Source organism: Cornus florida, unplaced genomic scaffold, assembly GCF_030987335.1.
Source record: "Cornus florida cultivar Cherokee Brave unplaced genomic scaffold, ASM3098733v1 CherokeeBrave_3.0.0_Hap2_Chr03, whole genome shotgun sequence".
NCBI classification, from domain to species: domain Eukaryota; kingdom Viridiplantae; phylum Streptophyta; class Magnoliopsida; order Cornales; family Cornaceae; genus Cornus; species Cornus florida.
Genome location: NW_026775573.1, coordinates 101,356,148 through 101,377,466, shown reverse-complemented (window position 1 = coordinate 101,377,466; position 21,319 = coordinate 101,356,148).

Below are 21,319 nucleotides of genomic sequence, written 5' to 3'. Positions count from 1 at the left end.
AGGTACGAATTCTGTTACTAGACCTTTCCAATGTATAAAGATTGAATCTGTGAAAGAAAACGAGATTTTTGAGTTAAACTTATTCGAGTTCCCAGTAACGTCCCGAAGAGTGTCTTAATGAGTAAAGATTGAATCATTGAATGAAATTACCTCAATCAAGGTAGCTATTACATCACTAGACCTTTTTAATTTATAAAGATTGACGTTTTGAAAAGAAATGAGTGTTTCGAGTTAAAGTTATTCAAGTTCCCTTTGACGTCACGAAGAGTGTTTTAATGAGTAAAGATTGAATCTTTGAATGAAATTACCTCAATCAAAGTACCTATTCTGTCACTAAACCTTTTTAATGTATAAAGATTGAATCTTTGAAAGAACATGAGAGTTTTGAGTTCAACTTATTCGAGTTACCTATGAAGTTGCGAAGAGTGTTTTAATGACTAAAGATTGAATCTTTGAATGAAACTACCTCAATAAAGGTACTTATTTTGTTAGTAGACCTTTTTAATGTATAAAGACTGCATCTTTGAAAGAAAATGAGAGTTTTGAGTTAAACTTATTCGAGGTACCTATGAAATCGCGAAGAGTGTTTTAATGACTGAAGGTGGAATCTTTGAATGAAAAATACCACAATAAAGGTACCAATTCTGTTACTAGACCTTCCCAATGTATAAACATTGAATCTTTGAAAGAAAACGAGTTTTTTGAGTTAAACTTATTCGAGTTCCCTGTAACGTCCCGAAGAGTGTCTTAATGTGTAAAGATTGAATCATTGAATGAAATTACCTCAATCAAGGTAGCTATTACATCACTAGACCTTTTTAATTTATAAAGATTGACGTTTTGAAAAGAAATGAGTGTTTCGAGTTTAAGTTATTCAAGTTCCTTTGACGTCACGAAGAGTGTTTTAATGAGTAAAGATTGAATCTTTGAATGAAATTACCTCAATCAAAGTACCTATTCTGTCACTAAACCTTTTTAATGTATAAAGATTGAATCTTTGAAAGAACATGAGAGTTTTGAGTTCAACTTATTCGAGTTACCTATGAAGTTGCGAAGAGTGTTTTAATGACTAAAGATTGAATCTTTGAATGAAACTACCTCAATAAAGGTACTTATTTTGTTAGTAGACCTTTTTAATGTATAAAGACTGAAACTTTGAAAGAAAATGAGAGTTTTGAGTTAAACTTATTCACGTTCCCTGTAACGTCCCGAAGAGTGTTTTAATGAGTAAATATTGAATCTTTGAATGTAATTACCTCAATCAAGGTAGCTATTATGTCACTAGACCTTTTTAATGTACAAAGATTGAATCTTGGAAAGAAAGTGAGAGTTTTGAGTTTAACTTATTCGAGTTACCTATGAAGTCGCGAAAAGAGTTTTAATGAATAAAGATTGAATCTTTGAATAAAAACACCTCAATAAAGGTACCTATTATGTTACAAGACCTTTTTAATGTATAAAGATTGAATCTTGGAAAGAAAATAACTGTTTTGAGTTAAACTTATTCGAGTTCCCTATGACATCCCGAAGAGTATTTCAACGACTAAAGATTGAATCTTTGATTGAAATTACTTGAATCAAGGGACTTGTTTTGTCCCTGGACCTTTTATATATAAAGATTGAATCTTTAAAAAGAAATGAGCGTTATGAGTTGAACCTATCCGAATTCCCTATGACGTCCCGAATAGTGTTTTAACGCGTAAGGATTGAATCTTTGTATGAAATTACCTCAATAGAGGTACTTATTATGTCACTAGACCTTTTTAATGTATAAAGGTTCAAGCTTTGAAAGAAAATGGGAGTTTTGAGTTAAACATATTCGAGTTCCCTGCGACGTCTCGAAGAGTGTTTTAAAGAGTAAATATTGAATCTTTGAATGAAATTACCTCAATCAAGGTACCTATTATGTCACTAGACCTTTTTAATGTATAAAGATTGAATATTTGTAAAGAACTACGAGTTTTGAGTTAAAGTTATTTGAGTTCCCTTTGACGTCACGAAGCGTGTTTTAATGAGTAAAGATTGAATCTTTGAACGAAATTATCTCAATCAATGTACCTATTATGCCAGTACACCTTTTTAATGTATAAAGATGGAATCTTTGAAAAAAAATGAGAGTATTGAGTTTAACTTATTCGAGTTACCTCTGAAGTCGCGAAGAGTGTTTTAATGACCAAAGATTGAATCTTCGAATGAAAATTCCTCAATACAGGAACCTATTATGTTACTAGATCTTTTTGATGTATAAAGATTGAATCTTTGAAAGAAAATTAGAGTTTTGAGTTAAACTTATTCGAGTTCCTTTTGACATCCCGAAGAGTGTTTTAATGAATAAAGATTGAATCTTTGAATGAAATTACCTCAATCGAGGTACCTGTTAAGTCACTATAAATTTTTATTGTATAAAGATTGAATCTTTGAAAAGAAATGAGAGTTTTGAGTTAAAATTATTCGAGTTCCCTTTGACGTCACGAAGAGTGTTTTAATGAGTAAAGATTGAATCGTTGAATGAAATTACCTCAATCAAGGTACCTATTCTACCACTAGACCTTTGTAATGTATAAAGATTGAATCTTTGAAAGAAAATGAGTGTTTTGAGTTTAACTTATTCGAGGTACCTATGAAATCGCGAAGAGTGTTTTAATGACTGAAGATGGAATCTTTGAATGAAAAATACCACAATAAAGGTACCAATTCTGTTACTAGACCTTCCCAATGTATAAACATTGAATCTTTGAAAGAAAACGAGTTTTTTGAGTTAAACTTATTCGAGTTCCCTGTAACGTCCCGAAGAGTGTCTTAATGAGTAAAGATTGAATCATTGAATGAAATTACCTCAATCAAGGTAGCTATTACATCACTAGACCTTTTTAATTTATAAAGATTGACGTTTTGAAAAGAAATGAGTGTTTCGAGTTAAAGTTATTCAAGTTCCCTTTGACGTCACGAAGAGTGTTTTAATGAGTAAAGATTGAATCTTTGAATGAAATTACCTCAATCAAAGTACCTATTCTGTCACTAAACCTTTTTAATGTATAAAGATTGAATCTTTGAAAGAACATGAGAGTTTTGAGTTCAACTTATTCGAGTTACCTATGAAGTTGCGAAGAGTGTTTTAATGACTAAAGATTGAATCTTTGAATGAAACTACCTCAATAAAGGTACTTATTTTGTTAGTAGACCTTTTTAATGTATAAAGACTGAAACTTTGAAAGAAAATGAGAGTTTTGAGTTAAACTTATTCACGTTCCCTGTAACGTCCCGAAGAGTGTTTTAATGAGTAAATATTGAATCTTTGAATGTAATTACCTCAATCAAGGTAGGTATTATGTCACTAGACCTTTTTAATGTACAAAGATTGAATCTTGGAAAGAAAGTGAGAGTTTTGAGTTTAACTTATTCGAGTTACCTATGAAGTCGCGAAAAGTGTTTTAATGAATAAAGATTGAATCTTTGAATGAAAACACCTCAATAAAGGTACCTATTATGTTACTAGACCTTTTTAATGTCTAAAGATTGAGTCTTTGGAATAAAATGATAGTTCTGAGTTCAATTTATTCGATTTACCTATGAAGTCGTGAACAGTGTTTTAATGACTAAATAATGAATCTTTGAATGAAAATACCGTAGTAAAGGTACCTATTATGTTACAAGACCTTTTTAATGTATAAAGATTGAACTTGGAAAGAAAATGACTGTTTTGAGTTAAACTTATTTGAGTTCCCTATGACATCCCAAAGAGTATTTCAACGAGTAAAGATTGAATCTTTGATTGAAATTACTTGAATCAAGAGACTTATTTTGTCCCTGGACCTTTTATATATAAAGATTGAATCTTTAAAAAGAAATGAGCGTTATGAGTTGAACCTATCCGAGTTCCCTATGACGTCCCGAATAGTGTTTTAACGCGTAAGGATTGAATCTTTGTATGAAATTACCTCAATAGAGGTACTTATTATGTCACTAGACCTTTTTAATGTATAAAGGTTTAAGCTTCGAAAGAAAATGAGAGTTTTGAGTTAAACATATTCGAGTTCCCTGCGACGTCTCGAAGAGTGTTTTAAAGAGTAAATATTGAATCTTTGAATGAAATTACCTCAATCAAGGTACCTATTATGTCACTAGACCTTTTTAATGTATAAAGATTGAATATTTTTAAAGAACTACGAATTTTGAGTTAAACTTATTTGAGTTCCCTTTGACGTCACGAAGCGTGTTTTAATGAGTAACGATTGAATCTTTGAACGAAATTATCTCAATCAATGTACCTATTATGTCAGTACACCTTTTTAATGTATAAAGATGGAATCTTTGAAAAAAAATGAGAGTATTGAGTTTAACTTATTCGAGTTACCTATGAAGTCGCGAAGAGTGTTTTAATGACCAAAGATTGAATCTTCGAATGAAAATTCCTCAATACCGGAACCTATTATGTTACTAGATCTTTTTGATGTATAAAGATTGAATCTTTGAAAGAAAATTAGAGTTTTGAGTTAAACTTATTCGAGTTCCTTTTGACATCCCGAAGGGTGTTTTAATGAATAAAGATTGAATCTTTGAATGAAATTACCTCAATCGAGGTACCTATTAAGTCCCTAGAAATTTTTATTGTATAAAGATTGAATCTTTGAAAAGAAATGAGAGTTTTGAGTTAAAGTTATTCGAGTTCCCTTTTACGTCACGAAGAGTGTTTTAATGAGTAAAGATTGAATCGTTGAATGAAATTACCTCAATCAAGGTACCTATTCTACCACTAGACCTTTGTAATGTATAAAGATTGAATCTTTGAAAGAAAATGAGTGTTTTGAGTTTAACTTATTCGAGGTACCTATGAAATCGCGAAGAGTGTTTTAATGACTGAAGATGGAATCTTTGAATGAAAAATACCACAATAAAGGTACCAATTCTGTTACTAGACCTTCCCAATGTATAAACATTGAATCTTTGAAAGAAAACGAGTTTTTTGAGTTAAACTTATTCGAGTTCCCTGTAACGTCCCGAAGAGTGTCTTAATGAGTAAAGATTGAATCATTGAATGAAATTACCTCAATCAAGGTAGCTATTACATCACTAGACCTTTTTAATTTATAAAGATTGACGTTTTGAAAAGAAATGAGTGTTTCGAGTTAAAGTTATTCAAGTTCCCTTTGACGTCACGAAGAGTGATTTAATGAGTAAAGATTGAATCTTTGAATGAAATTACCTCAATCAAAGTACCTATTCTGTCACTAAACCTTTTTAATGTATAAAGATTGAATCTTTGAAAGAACATGAGAGTTTTGACTTCAACTTATTCGAGTTACCTATGAAGTTGCGAAGAGTGTTTTAATGACTAAAGATTGAATCTTTGAATGAAACTACCTCAATAAAGGTACTTATTTTGTTAGTAGACCTTTTTAATGTATAAAGACTGAAACTTTGAAAGAAAATGAGAGTTTTGAGTTAAACTTATTCATGTTCCCTGTAACGTCCTGAAGAGTGTTTTAATGAGTAAATATTGAATCTTTGAATGTAATTACCTCAATCAAGGTAGCTATTATGTCACTAGACCTTTTTAATGTACAAAGATTGAATCTTGGAAAGAAAGTGAGAGTTTTGAGTTTAACTTATTCGAGTTACCTATGAAGTCGCGAAAAGTGTTTTAATGAATAAAGATTGAATCTTTGAATGAAAACACCTCAATAAAGGTACCTATTATGTTACTAGACCTTTTTAATGTCTAAAGATTGAGTCTTTGGAATAAAATGATAGTTCTGAGTTCAATTTATTCGATTTACCTATGAAGTCGTGAACAGTGTTTTAATGACTAAATAATGAATCTTTGAATGAAAATACCGTAGTAAAGGTACCTATTATGTTACAAGACCTTTTTAATGTATAAAGATTGAATCTTGGAAAGAAAATGACTGTTTTGAGTTAAACTTATTCGAGTTCCCTATGACATCCCGAAGAGTATTTCAACGAGTAAAGATTGAATCTTTGATTGAAATTACTTGAATCAAGGGACTTATTTTGTCCCTGGACCTTTTATATATAAAGATTGAATCTTTAAAAAGAAATAAGCGTTATGAGTTGAACCTATCCGAATTCCCTATGACGTCCCGAATAGTGTTTTAACGCATAAGGATTGAATCTTTGTATGAAATTACCTCAATAGAGGTACTTATTATGTCACTAGACCTTTTTAATGTATAAAGGTTCAAGCTTTGAAAGAAAATGAGAGTTTTGAGTTAAACATATTCGAGTTCCCTGCGACGTCTCGAAGAGTGTTTTAAAGAGTAAATATTGAATCTTTGAATGAAATTACCTCAATCAAGGTACCTATTATGTCACTAGACCTTTTTAATGTATAAAGATTGAATATTTGTAAAGAACTACGAATTTTGAGTTAAAGTTATTTGAGTTCCCTTTGACGTCACGAAGCGTGTTTTAATGAGTAAAGATTGAATCTTTGAACGAAATTATCTCAATCAATGTACCTATTATGTCAGTACACCTTTTTAATGTATAAAGATGGAATCTTTGAAAAAAAATGAGAGTATTGAGTTTAACTTATTCGAGTTACCTAAGAAGTCGCGAAGAGTGTTTTAATGACCAAAGATTGAATCTTCGAATGAAAATTCCTCAATACCGGAACCTATTATGTTACTAGATCTTTTTGATGTATAAAGATTGAATCTTTGAAAGAAAATTAGAGTTTTGAGTTAAACTTATTCGAGTTCCTTTTGACATCCCGAAGAGTGTTTTAATGAATAAAGATTGAATCTTTGAATGAAATTACCTCAATCGAGGTACCTATTAAGTCACTAGAAATTTTTATTGTATAAAGATTGAATCTTTGAAAAGAAATGAGAGTTTTGAGTTAAAGTTATTCGAGTCCCCTTTGACGTCACGAAGAGTGTTTTAATGAGTAAAGATTGAATCGTTGAATGAAATTACCTCAATCAAGGTACCTATTCTACCATTAGACCTTTGTAATGTATAAAGATTGAATCTTTGAAAGAAAATGAGTGTTTTGAGTTTAACTTATTCGAGGTACCTATGAAATCGCGAAGAGTGTTTTAATGACTGAAGATGGAATCTTTGAATGAAAAATACCACAATAAAGGTACCAATTCTGTTACTAGGCCTTCCCAATGTATAAAGATTGAATCTTTGAAAGAAAACGAGATTTTTGAGTTAAACTTATTCGAGTTCCCTGTAACGTCCCGAAGAGTGTCTTAATGAGTAAAGATTGAATCATTGAATGAAATTACCTCAATCAAGGTAGCTATTACATCACTAGACCTTTTTAATTTATAAAGATTGACGTTTTGAAAAGAAATGAGTGTTTCGAGTTAAAGTTATTCAAGTTCCTTTTGACGTCACGAAGAGTGTTTTAATGAATAAAGATTGAATCTCTGAATGAAATTACCTCAATCAAGGTACCTATTCTGTCACTAAACCTTTTTAATGTATAAAGATTGAATCTTTGAAAGAACATGAGAGTTTTGACTTCAACTTATTCGAGTTACCTATGAAGTTGCGAAGAGTGTTTTAATGACTAAAGATTGAATCTTTGAATGAAACTACCTCAATAAAGGTACTTATTTTGTTAGTAGACCTTTTTAATGTATAAAGACTGTATCTTTGAAAGAAAATGAGAGTTTTGAGTTAAACTTATTCACATTCCCTGTAACGTCCCAAAGAGTGTTTTAATGAGTAAATATTGAATCTTTGAATGTAATTACCTCAATCAAGGTAGCTATTATGTCACTAGACCTTTTTAATGTACAAAGATTGAATCTTGGAAAGAAAGTGAGAGTTTTGAGTTTAACTTATTCGAGTTACCTATGAAGTCGCGAAGAGTGTTTTAATGAATAAAGATTGAATCTTTGAATGAAAACACCTCAATAAAGGTACCTATTATGTTACTAGACCTTTTTAATGTCTAAAGATTGAATCTTTGGAATAAAATGATAGTGCTGAGTTCAACTTATTCGATTTACCTATGAAGTCGTGAACAGTGTTTTAATGACTAAATAATGAATCTTTGAATGAAAATACCGTAGTAAAGGTACCTATTATGTTACAAGACCTTTTTAATGTATAAAGATTGAACTTGGAAAGAAAATGACTGTTTTGAGTTAAACTTATTTGAGTTCCCTATGACATCCCGAAGAGTATTTCAACAAGTAAAGATTGAATCTTTGATTGAAATTACTTGAATCAAGGGACTTATTTTGTCCCTGGACCTTTTATATATAAAGATTAAATCTTTAAAAAGAAATGAGCGTTATGAGTTGAACCTATCCGAGTTCCCTATGACGTCCCGAATAGTGTTTTAACGCGTAAGGATTGAATCTTTGTATGAAATTACCTCAATAGAGGTACTTATTATGTCACTAGACCTTTTTAATGTATAAAGGTTCAAGCTTTGAAAGAAAATGAGAGTTTTGAGTTAACCATATTTGAGTTCCCTGCGACGTCTCGAAGAGTGTTTTAAAGACTAAATATTGAATCTTTGAATGAAATTACCTCAATCAAGGTAACTATTGTCACTAGACCTTTTTAATGTATAAAGATTGAATATTTGTAAAGAACTACGAGTTTTGAGTTAAAGTTATTTGAGTTCCCTTTGACGTCACGAAGCGTGTTTTAATGAGTAAAGATTGAATCTTTGAACGAAATTATCTCAATCAATGTACCTATTATGTCAGTAGACCTTTTTAATGTATAAAGATGGAATCTTTGAAAAAAATGAGAGTATTGAGTTTAACTTATTCGAGTTACCTATGAAGTCGCGAAGAGTGTTTTAATGACCAAAGATTGAATCTTCGAATGAAAATTCCTCAATACAGGAACCTATTATGTTACTAGATCTTTTTGATGTATAAAGATTGAATCTTTGAAAGAAAATTAGAGTTTTGAGTTAAACTTATTCGAGTTCCTTTTGACATCCCGAAGAGTGTTTTAATGAATAAAGATTGAATCTTTGAATGAAATTCCCTCAATCGAGGTACCTATTAAGTCACTAGAAATTTTTATTGTATAAAGATTGAATCTTTGAAAAGAAATGAGAGTTTTGAGTTAAAGTTATTCGAGTTCCCTTTGACGTCACGAAGAGTGTTTTAATGAGTAAAGATTGAATCTTTGAATGAAATTACCTCAATCAAGGTACCTATTCTACCACTAGACCTTTGTAATGTATAAAGATTGAATCTTTTTGAAAGAAAATGAGTGTTTTGAGTTGAACTTATTCGAGTTACCTATGAAATCGCGAAGAGTGTTTTAATGACTGAAGATGGAATCTTTGAATGAAAAATACCATAATAAAGGTACCAATTCTGTTACTAGACCTTCCCAAGGTATAAAGATTGAATCTTTGAAAGAAAATGAGATTTTTGAGTTAAACTTATTCGAGTTCCCTGTAACGTCCCGAAGAGTGTCTTAATGAGTAAAGATTGAATCATTGAATGAAATTACCTCAATCAAGGAAGCTATTACAACACTAGACCTTTTTAATTTATTAAGATTGACGTTTTGAAAAGAAATGAGTGTTCCGAGTTAAAGTTATTCAAGTTCCCTTTGACGTCACGAAGAGTGTTTTAATGAGTAAAGATTGAATCTTTGAATGAAATTACCTTAATCAAGGTACCTATTCTGTCACTAAACCTTTTTAATGTATAGAGATTGAATCTTTGAAAGAACATGAGAGTTTTGACTTCAACTTATTCGAGTTACCTATGAAGTTGCGAAGAGTGTTTTAATGACTAAAGATTGAATCTTTGAATGAAACTACCTCAATAAAGGTACTTATTTTGTTAGTAGACCTTTTTAATGTATAAAGACTGTATCTTTGAAAGAAAATGAGAGTTTTGAGTTAAACTTATTCACATTCCCTGTAACGTCCCAAAGAGTGTTTTAATGAGTAAATATTGAATCTTTGAATGTAATTACCTCAATCAAGGTAGCTATTATGTCACTAGACCTTTTTAATGTACAAAGATTGAATCTTGGAAAGAAAGTGAGAGTTTTGAGTTTAACTTATTCGAGTTACCTATGAAGTCGCGAAGAGTGTTTTAATGAATAAAGATTGAATCTTTGAATGAAAACACCTCAATAAAGGTACCTATTATGTTACTAGACCTTTTTAATGTCTAAAGATTGAATCTTTGGAATAAAATGATAGTTCTGAGTTCAACTTATTCGATTTATCTATGAAGTCGTGAACAGTGTTTTAATGACTAAATAATGAATCTTTGAATGAAAATACCGTAGTAAAGGTACCTATTATGTTACAAGACCTTTTTAATGTATAAAGATTGAACTTGGAAAGAAAATGACTGTTTTGAGTTAAACTTATTTGAGTTCCCTATGACATCCCGAAGAGTATTTCAACGAGTAAAGATTGAATCTTTGATTGAAATTACTTGAATCAAGAGACTTATTTTGTCCCTGGACCTTTTATATATAAAGATTGAATCTTTAAAAAGAAATGAGCGCTATGAGTTGAACCTATCCGAGTTCCCTATGACGTCCCGAATAGTGTTTTAACGCGTAAGGATTGAATCTTTGTATGAAATTACCTCAATAGAGGTACTTATTATGTCACTAGACCTTTTTAATGTATAAAGGTTTAAGCTTCGAAAGAAAATGAGAGTTTTGAGTTAAACATATTCGAGTTCCCTGCGACGTCTCGAAGTGTGTTTTAAAGAGTAAATATTGAATCTTTGAATGAAATTACCTCAATCAAGGTACCTATTATGTCACTAGACCTTTTTAATGTATAAAGATTGAATATTTTTAAAGAACTACGAATTTTGAGTTAAAGTTATTTGAGTTCCCTTTGACGTCACGAAGCGTGTTTTAATGAGTAAAGATTGAATCTTTGAACGAAATTATCTCAATCAATGTACCTATTATGTCAGTACACCTTTTTAATGTATAAAGATGGAATCTTTGAAAAAAAATGAGAGTATTGAGTTTAACTTATTCGAGTTACCTATGAAGTCGCGAAGAGTGTTTTAATGACCAAAGATTGAATCTTCGAATGAAAATTCCTCAATACCGGAACCTATTATGTTACTAGATCTTTTTGATGTATAAAGATTGAATCTTTGAAAGAAAATTAGAGTTTTTAGTTAAACTTATTCGAGTTCCTTTTGACACCCTGAAGGGTGTTTTAATGAATAAAGATTGAATCTTTGAATGAAATTACCTCAATCGAGGTACCTATTAAGTCACTAGAAATTTTTATTGTATAAAGATTGAATCTTTGAAAAGAAATGAGAGTTTTGAGTTAAAGTTATTCGAGTTCCCTTTTACGTCACGAAGAGTGTTTTAATGAGTAAAGATTGAATCGTTGAATGAAATTACCTCAATCAAGGTACCTATTCTACCACTAGACCTTTGTAATGTATAAAGATTGAATCTTTGAAAGAAAATGAGTGTTTTGAGTTTAACTTATTCGAGGTACCTATGAAATCGCGAAGAGTGTTTTAATGACTGAAGATGGAATCTTTGAATGAAAAATACCACAATAAAGGTACCAATTCTGTTACTAGACCTTCCCAATGTATAAACATTGAATCTTTGAAAGAAAACGAGTTTTTTGAGTTAAACTTATTCGAGTTCCCTGTAACGTCCCGAAGAGTGTCTTAATGAGTAAAGATTGAATCATTGAATGAAATTACCTCAATCAAGGTAGCTATTACATCACTAGACCTTTTTAATTTATAAAGATTGACGTTTTGAAAAGAAATGAGTGTTTCGAGTTAAAGTTATTCAAGTTCCCTTTGACGTCACGAAGAGTGATTTAATGAGTAAAGATTGAATCTTTGAATGAAATTACCTCAATCAAAGTACCTATTCTGTCACTAAACCTTTTTAATGTATAAAGATTGAATCTTTGAAAGAACATGAGAGTTTTGAGTTCAACTTATTCGAGTTACCTATGAAGTTGCGAAGAGTGTTTTAATGACTAAAGATTGAATCTTTGAATGAAACTACCTCAATAAAGGTACTTATTTTGTTAGTACACCTTTTTAATGTATAAAGACTGAAACTTTGAAAGAAAATGAGAGTTTTGAGTTAAACTTATTCACGTTCCCTGTAACGTCCCGAAGAGTGTTTTAATGAGTAAATATTGAATCTTTGAATGTAATTACCTCAATCAAGGTAGCTATTATGTCACTAGACCTTTTTAATGTACAAAGATTGAATCTTGGAAAGAAAGTGAGAGTTTTGAGTTTAACTTATTCGAGTTACCTATGAAGTCGCGAAAAGTGTTTTAATGAATAAAGATTGAATCTTTGAATGAAAACACCTCAATAAAGGTACCTATTATGTTACTAGACCTTTTTAATGTCTAAAGATTGAGTCTTTGGAATAAAATGATAGTTCTGAGTTCAATTTATTCGATTTACCTATGAAGTCGTGAACAGTGTTTTAATGACTAAATAATGAATCTTTGAATGAAAATACCGTAGTAAAGGTACCTATTATGTTACAAGACCTTTTTAATGTATAAAGATTGAATCTTGGAAAGAAAATGACTGTTTTGAGTTAAACTTATTCGAGTTCCCTATGACATCCCGAAGAGTATTTCAACGAGTAAAGATTGAATCTTTGATTGAAATTACTTGAATCAAGGGACTTATTTTGTCCCTGGACCTTTTATATATAAAGATTGAATCTTTAAAAAGAAATAAGCGTTATGAGTTGAACCTATCCGAATTCCCTATGACGTCCCGAATAGTGTTTTAACGCGTAAGGATTGAATCTTTGTATGAAATTACCTCAATAGAGGTACTTATTATGTCACTAGACCTTTTTAATGTATAAAGGTTCAAGCTTTGAAAGAAAATGAGAGTTTTGAGTTAAACATATTCGAGTTCCCTGCGACGTCTCGAAGAGTGTTTTAAAGAGTAAATAGTGAATCTTTGAATGAAATTACCTCAATCAAGGTACCTATTATGTCACTAGACCTTTTTAATGTATAAAGATTGAATATTTGTAAAGAACTACGAATTTTGAGTTAAAGTTATTTGAGTTCCCTTTGACGTCACGAAGCGTGTTTTAATGAGTAAAGATTGAATCTTTGAACGAAATTATCTCAATCAATGTACCTATTATGTCAGTACACCTTTTTAATGTATAAAGATGGAATCTTTGAAAAAAAATGAGAGTATTGAGTTTAACTTATTCGAGTTACCTAAGAAGTCGCGAAGAGTGTTTTAATGACCAAAGATTGAATCTTCGAATGAAAATTCCTCAATACCGGAACCTATTATGTTACTAGATCTTTTTGATGTATAAAGATTGAATCTTTGAAAGAAAATTAGAGTTTTGAGTTAAACTTATTCGAGTTCCTTTTGACATCCCGAAGAGTGTTTTAATGAATAAAGATTGAATCTTTGAATGAAATTACCTCAATCGAGGTACCTATTAAGTCACTAGAAATTTTTATTGTATAAAGATTGAATCTTTGAAAAGAAATGAGAGTTTTGAGTTAAAGTTATTCGAGTCCCCTTCGACGTCACGAAGAGTGTTTTAATGAGTAAAGATTGAATCGTTGAATGAAATTACCTCAATCAAGGTACCTATTCTACCACTAGACCTTTGTAATGTATAAAGATTGAATCTTTGAAAGAAAATGAGTGTTTTGAGTTTAACTTATTCGAGGTACCTATGAAATCGCGAAGAGTGTTTTAATGACTGAAGATGGAATCTTTGAATGAAAAATACCACAATAAAGGTACCAATTCTGTTACTAGGCCTTCCCAATGTATAAAGATTGAATCTTTGAAAGAAAACGAGATTTTTGAGTTAAACTTATTCGAGTTCCCTGTAACGTCCCGAAGAGTGTCTTAATGAGTAAAGATTGAATCATTGAATGAAATTACCTCAATCAAGGTAGCTATTACATCACTAGACCTTTTTAATTTATAAAGATTGACGTTTTGAAAAGAAATGAGTGTTTCGAGTTAAAGTTATTCAAGTTCCCTTTGACGTCACAAAGAGTGTTTTAATGAATAAAGATTGAATCTCTGAATGAAATTACCTCAATCAAGGTACCTATTCTGTCACTAAACCTTTTTAATGTATAAAGATTGAATCTTTGAAAGAACATGAGAGTTTTGACTTCAACTTATTCGAGTTACCTATGAAGTTGCGAAGAGTGTTTTAATGACTAAAGATTGAATCTTTGAATGAAACTACCTCAATAAAGGTACTTATTTTGTTAGTAGACCTTTTTAATGTATAAAGACTGTATCTTTGAAAGAAAATGAGAGTTTTGAGTTAAACTTATTCACATTCCCTGTAACGTCCCAAAGAGTGTTTTAATGAGTAAATATTGAATCTTTGAATGTAATTACCTCAATCAAGGTAGCTATTATGTCACTAGACCTTTTTACTGTACAAAGATTGAATCTTGGAAAGAAAGTGAGAGTTTTGAGTTTAACTTATTCGAGTTACCTATGAAGTCGCGAAGAGTGTTTTAATGAATAAAGATTGAATCTTTGAATGAAAACACCTCAATAAAGGTACCTATTATGTTACTAGACCTTTTTAATGTCTAAAGATTGAATCTTTGGAATAAAATGATAGTTCTGAGTTCAACTTATTCGATTTACCTATGAAGTCGTGAACAGTGTTTTAATGACTAAATAATGAATCTTTGAATGAAAATACCGTAGTAAAGGTACCTATTATGTTACAAGACCTTTTTAATGTATAAAGATTGAACTTGGAAAGAAAATGACTGTTTTGAGTTAAACTTATTTGAGTTCCCTATGACATCCCGAAGAGTATTTCAACGAGTAAAGATTGAATCTTTGATTGAAATTACTTGAATCAAGGGACTTATTTTGTCCCTGGACCTTTTATATATAAAGATTAAATCTTTAAAAAGAAATGAGCGTTATGAGTTGAACCTATCAGAGTTCCCTATGACGTCCTGAATAGTGTTTTAACGCGTAAGGATTGAATCTTTGTATGAAATTACCTCAATAGAGGTACTTATTATGTCACTAGACCTTTTTAATGTATAAAGGTTCAAGCTTTGAAAGAAAATGAGAGTTTTGAGTTAACCATATTTGAGTTCCCTGCGACGTCTCGAAGAGTGTTTTAAAGACTAAATATTGAATCTTTGAATGAAATTACCTCAATCAAGGTAACTATTGTCACTAGACCTTTTTAATGTATAAAGATTGAATATTTGTAAAGAACTACGAGTTTTGAGTTAAAGTTATTTGAGTTCCCTTTGACGTCACGAAGCGTGTTTTAATGAGTAAAGATTGAATCTTTGAACGAAATTATCTCAATCAATGTACCTATTATGTCAGTAGACCTTTTTAATGTATAAAGATGGAATCTTTGAAAAAAATGAGAGTATTGAGTTTAACTTATTCGAGTTACCTATGAAGTCGCGAACAGTGTTTTAATGACCAAAGATTGAATCTTCGAATGAAAATTCCTCAATACAGGAACCTATTATGTTACTAGATCTTTTTGATGTATAAAGATTGAATCTTTGAAAGAAAATTAGAGTTTTGAGTTAAACTTATTCGAGTTCCTTTTGACATCCCGAAGAGTGTTTTAATGAATAAAGATTGAATCTTTGAATGAAATTCCCTCAATCGAGGTACCTATTAAGTCACTAGAAATTTTTATTGTATAAAGATTGAATCTTTGAAAAGAAATGAGAGTTTTGAGTTAAAGTTATTCGAGTTCCCTTTGACGTCACGAAGAGTGTTTTAATGAGTAAAGATTGAATCTTTGAATGAAATTACCTCAATCAAGGTACCTATTCTACCACTAGACCTTTGTAATGTATAAAGATTGAATCTTTGAAAGAAAATGAGTGTTTTGAGTTTAACTTATTTGAGTTACCTATGAAATCGCGAAGAGTGTTTTAATGACTGAAGATGGAATCTTTGAATGAAAAATACCACAATAAAGGTACCAATTCTGTTACTAGACCTTTCCAATGTATAAAGATTGAATCTTTGAAAGAAAATGAGATTTTTGAGTTAAACTTATTCGAGTTCCCTGTAACGTCCCGAAGAGTGTCTTAATGAGTAAAGATTGAATCATTGAATGAAATTACCTCAATCAAGGTAGCTATTACATCACTAGACCTTTTTAATTTATAAAGATTGACGTTTTGAAAAGAAATGAGTGTTCCGAGTTAATGTTATTCAAGTTCCCTTTGACGTCACGAAGAGTGTTTTAATGAGTAAAGATTGAATCTTTGAATGAAATTACCTCAATCAAGGTACCTATTCTGTCACTAAACCTTTTTAATGTATAAAGATTGAATCTTTGAAAGAACAGGAGAGTTTTGAGTTCAACTTATTCGAGTTACCTATGAAGTTGCGAAGAGTGTTTTAATGACTAAAGATTGAATCTTTGAATGAAACTACCTCAATAAAGGTACTTATTTTGTTAGTAGACCTTTTTAATGTATAAAGACTGTATCTTTGAAAGAAAATGAGAGTTTTGAGTTAAACTTATTCACGTTCCCTGTAACGTCCCAAAGAGTGTTTTAATGAGTAAATATTGAATCTTTGAATGTAATTACCTCAATCAAGGTAGCTATTATGTCACTAGACCTTTTTAATGTACAAAGATTGAATCTTGGAAAGAAAGTGAGAGTTTTGAGTTTAACTTATTCGAGTTACCTATGAAGTCGCGAAGAGTGTTTTAATGAATAAAGATTGAATCTTTGAATGAAAACACCTCAATAAAGGTACCTATTATGTTACTAGACCTTTTTAATGTCTAAAGATTGAATCTTTGGAATAAAATGATAGTTCTGAGTTCAACTTATTCGATTTACCTATGAAGTCGTGAACAGTGTTTTAATGACAAAATAATGAATCTTTGAATGAAAATACCGTTGTAAAGGTACCTATTATGTTGCAACACCTTTTTAATGTATAAAGATTGAATCTTGGAAAGAAAATGACTGTTTTGAGTTAAACTTATTCAAGTTCCCTATGACATCCCGAAGAGTATTTCAACGAGTAAAGATTGAATCTTTGATTGAAATTACTTGAATCAAGGGACTTATTTTGTCCCTGGACCTTTTATATATAAAGATTGTATCTTTAAAAAGAAATGAGCGTTATGAGTTGAACCTATCCGAGTTCCCTATGACGTCCCGTATAGTGTTTTAACGCGTAAGGATTGAATCTTTGTATGAAATTACCTCAATAGAGGTACTTATTATGTCACTAGACCTTTTTACTGTATAAAGGTTCAAGCTTTGAAAGAAAATGAGAGTTTTGAGTTAAACATATTCGAGTTCCCTGCGACGTCTCGAAGAGTGTTTTAAAGAGTAAATATTGAATCTTTGAATGAAATTACCTCAATCAAGGTACCTATTATGTCACTAGACCTTTTTAATGTATAAAGATTGAATATTTGTAAAGAACTACGAGTTTTGAGTTAAAGTTATTTGAGTCCCTTTGACGTCACGAAGCGTGTTTTAATGAGTAAAGATTGAATCTTTGAACGAAATTATCTCAATCAATGTACCTATTATGTCAGTACACCTTTTTAATGTATAAAGATGGAATCTTTGAAAAAAAATGCGAGTATTGAGTTTAACTTATTCGAGTTACCTATGAAGTCGCGAAGAGTGTTTTAATGACCAAAGATTGAATCTTCGAATGAAAATTCCTCAATACTGGAACCTATTATGTTACTAGATCTTTTTGGTGTATAAAGATTGAATCTTTGAAAGAAAATTAGAGTTTTGAGTTAAACTTATTCGAGTTCCTTTTGACATCCCGAAGAGTGTTTTAATGAATAAAGATTGAATCTTTGAATGAAATTACCTCAATCGAGGTACCTATTAAGTCACTAGAAATTTTTATTGTATAAAGATTAAATCTTTGAAAAGAAATGAGAGTTTTGAGTTAAAGTTATTCGAGTTCCCTTTGACGTCACGAAGAGTGTTTTAATGAGTAAAGATTGAATCTTTGAATGAAATTACCTCAATCAAGGTACCTATTCTACCACTAGACCTTTGTAATGTATAAAGATTGAATCTTTGAAAGAAAATGAGTGTTTTGAGTTGAACTTATTCGAGTTACCTATGAAATCGCGAAGAGTGTTTTAATGACTGAAGATGGAATCTTTGAATGAAAAATACCACAATAAAGGTACCAATTCTGTTACTAGACCTTCCCAATGTATAAAGATTGAATCTTTGAAAGAAAACGAGATTTTTGAGTTAAACTTATTCGAGTTCCCTGCAACGTCCCGAAGAGTGTCTTAATGAGTAAAGATTGAATCATTGAATGAAATTACCTCAATCAAGGTAGCTATTACATCACTAGACCTTTTTAATTTATAAAGATTGACGTTTTGAAAAGAAATGAGTGTTTCGAGTTAAAGTTATTCAAGTTCCCTTTGACGTCACGAAGAGTGTTTTAATGAGTAAAGATTGAATCTTTGAATGAAATTACCTCAATCGAGGTACCTATTAAGTCACTAGAAAATTTTATTGTATAAAGATTGAATCTTTGAAAAGAAATGAGAGTTTTGAGTTAAAGTTATTCGAGTTCCCTTTGACGTCACGAAGAGTGTTTTAATGAGTAAAGATTGAATCTTTGAATGAAATTACCTCAATCAAGGTACCTATTCTGTCATTAAACCATTTTAATGTATAAAGATTGAATCTTTGAAAGAACATGAGAGTTTTGAGATCGACTTATTCGAGTTACCTATGAAGTTGCGAAGAGTGTTTTAATGACTAAAGATTGAATCTTTGAATGAAACTACCTCAATAAAGGTACTTATTTTGTTAGTGGACCTTTTTAATGTATAAAGACTGTATCTTTGAAAGAAAATGAGTGTTTTGAGTTAAACTTATTCACGTTCCCTGTAACGTCCCAAAGAGTGTTTTAATGAGTAAATGTTGAATCTTTGAATGTAATTACCTCAATCAAGGTAGCTATTATATCACTAGACCTTTTTAATGTACAAAGATTGAATCTTGGAAAGAAAGTGAGAGTTTTGAGTTTAACTTATTCGAGTTACCTATGAAGTCGCGAAGAGTGTTTTAATGAATAAAGATTGAATCTTTGAATGAAAACACCTCAATAAAGGTACCTATTATATTACTAGACCTTTTTAATGTCTAAAGATTGAATCTTTGGAATAAAATGATAGTTCTGAGTTCAACTTATTCGATTTACCTATGAAGTCGTGAACAGTGTTTTAATGACTAAATAATGAATCTTTGAATGAAAATACCGTAGTAAAGGTACCTATTATGTTACAAGACCTTTTTAATGTATAAAGATTGAATCTTGGAAAGAAAATGACTGTTTTGAGTTAAACTTATTCGAGTTCCCAATGACAACCCGAAGAGTATTTCAACGAGTAAAGATTGAATCTTTGATTAAAATTACTTGAATCAAGGGACTTATTTTGTCCCTGGACCTTTTATATATTAAGATTGAATCTTTAAAAAGAAATGAGCGTTACGAGTTGAACCTATCCGAGTTCCCTATGACGTCCCGAATAGTGTTTTAACGCGTAAGGATTGAATCTTTGTATGAAATTACCTCAATAGAGGTACTTATTATGTCACTAGACCTTTTTACTGTATAAAGGTTCAAGCTTTGAAAGAAAATGAGAGTTTTGAGTTAAACATATTCGAGTTCCCTGCGACGTCTCGAAGAGTGTTTTAAAGAGTAAATATTGAATCTTTGAATGAAATTTCCTCAATCAAGGTACCTATTATGTCACTAGACCTTTTTAATGTATAAAGATTGAATATTTGTAAAGAACTACGAGTTTTGAGTTAAAGTTATTTGAGTTCCCTTTGACGTCACGAAGCGTGTTTTAATGAGTAAAGATTGAATCTTTGAACGAAATTATCTCAATCATTGTACCTATTATGTCAGTGCACCTTTTTAATGTATAAAGATGGAATCTTTGAAAAAAAATGAGAGTATTGAGTTTAACTTATTCGAGTTACCTATGAAGTCGCGAAGAGTGTTTTAATGACCAAAGATTGAATCTTCGAATGAAAATTCCTCAATACAGGAACCTATTATGTTACTAGATCTTTTTGGTGTATAAAGATTGAATCTTTGAAAGAAAATTAGAGTTTTGAGTTAAACTTATTCGAGTTCCTTTTGAGATCCCGAAGAGTGTTTTAATGAATAAAGATTGAATCTTTGAATGAAATTACCTCAATCGAGGTACCTATTAAGTCACTAGAAATTTTTATTGTATAAAGATTGAATCTTTGAAAAGAAATGAGAGTTTTGAGTTAAAGTTATTCGAGTTCCCTTTGACGTCACGAAGAGTGTTTTAATGAGTAAAGATTGAATCTTTGAATGAAATTACCTCAATCAAGGTACCTATTCTACCACTAGACCTTTGTAATGTATAAAGATTGAATCTTTGAAAGAAAATGAGTGTTTTGAGTTGAACTTATTCGAGTTACCTATGAAATCGCGAAGAGTGTTTTAATGACTGAAGATGGAATCTTTGAATGAAAAATACCACAATAAAGGTACCAATTCTGTTACTAGACCTTCCCAATGTATAAAGATTGAATCTTTGAAAGAAAACGAGATTTTTAATTTAAACTTATTCGAGTTCCCTGCAACGTCCCGAAGAGTGTCTTAATGAGTAAAGATTGAATCATTGAATGAAATTACCTCAATCAAGGTAGCTATTACATCACTAGACCTTTTTAATTTATAAAGATTGACGTTTTGAAAAGAAATGAGTGTTTCGAGTTAAAGTTATTCAAGTTCCCTTTGACGTCACGAAGAGTGTTTTAATGAGTAAAGATTGAATCTTTGAATGAAATTACCTCAATCGAGGTACCTATTAAGTCACTAGAAAATTTTATTGTATAAAGATTGAATCTTTGAAAAGAAATGAGAGTTTTGAGTTAAAGTTATTCGAGTTCCCTTTGACGTCACGAAGAGTGTTTTAATGAGTAAAGATTGAATCTTTGAATGAAATTACCTCAATCAAGGTACCTATTCTGTCATTAAACCATTTTAATGTATAAAGATTGAATCTTTGAAAGAACATGAGAGTTTTGAGTTCAACTTATTCGAGTTACCTATGAAGTTGCGAAGAGTGTTTTAACGACTAAAGATTGAATCTTTGAATGAAACTACCTCAATAAAGGTACTTATTTTGTTAGTGGACCTTTTTAATGTATAAAGACTGTATCTTTGAAAGAAAATGAGTGTTTTGAGTTAAACTTATTCACGTTCCCTGTAACGTCCCAAAGAGTGTTTTAATGAGTAAATGTTGAATCTTTGAATGTAATTACCTCAATCAAGGTAGC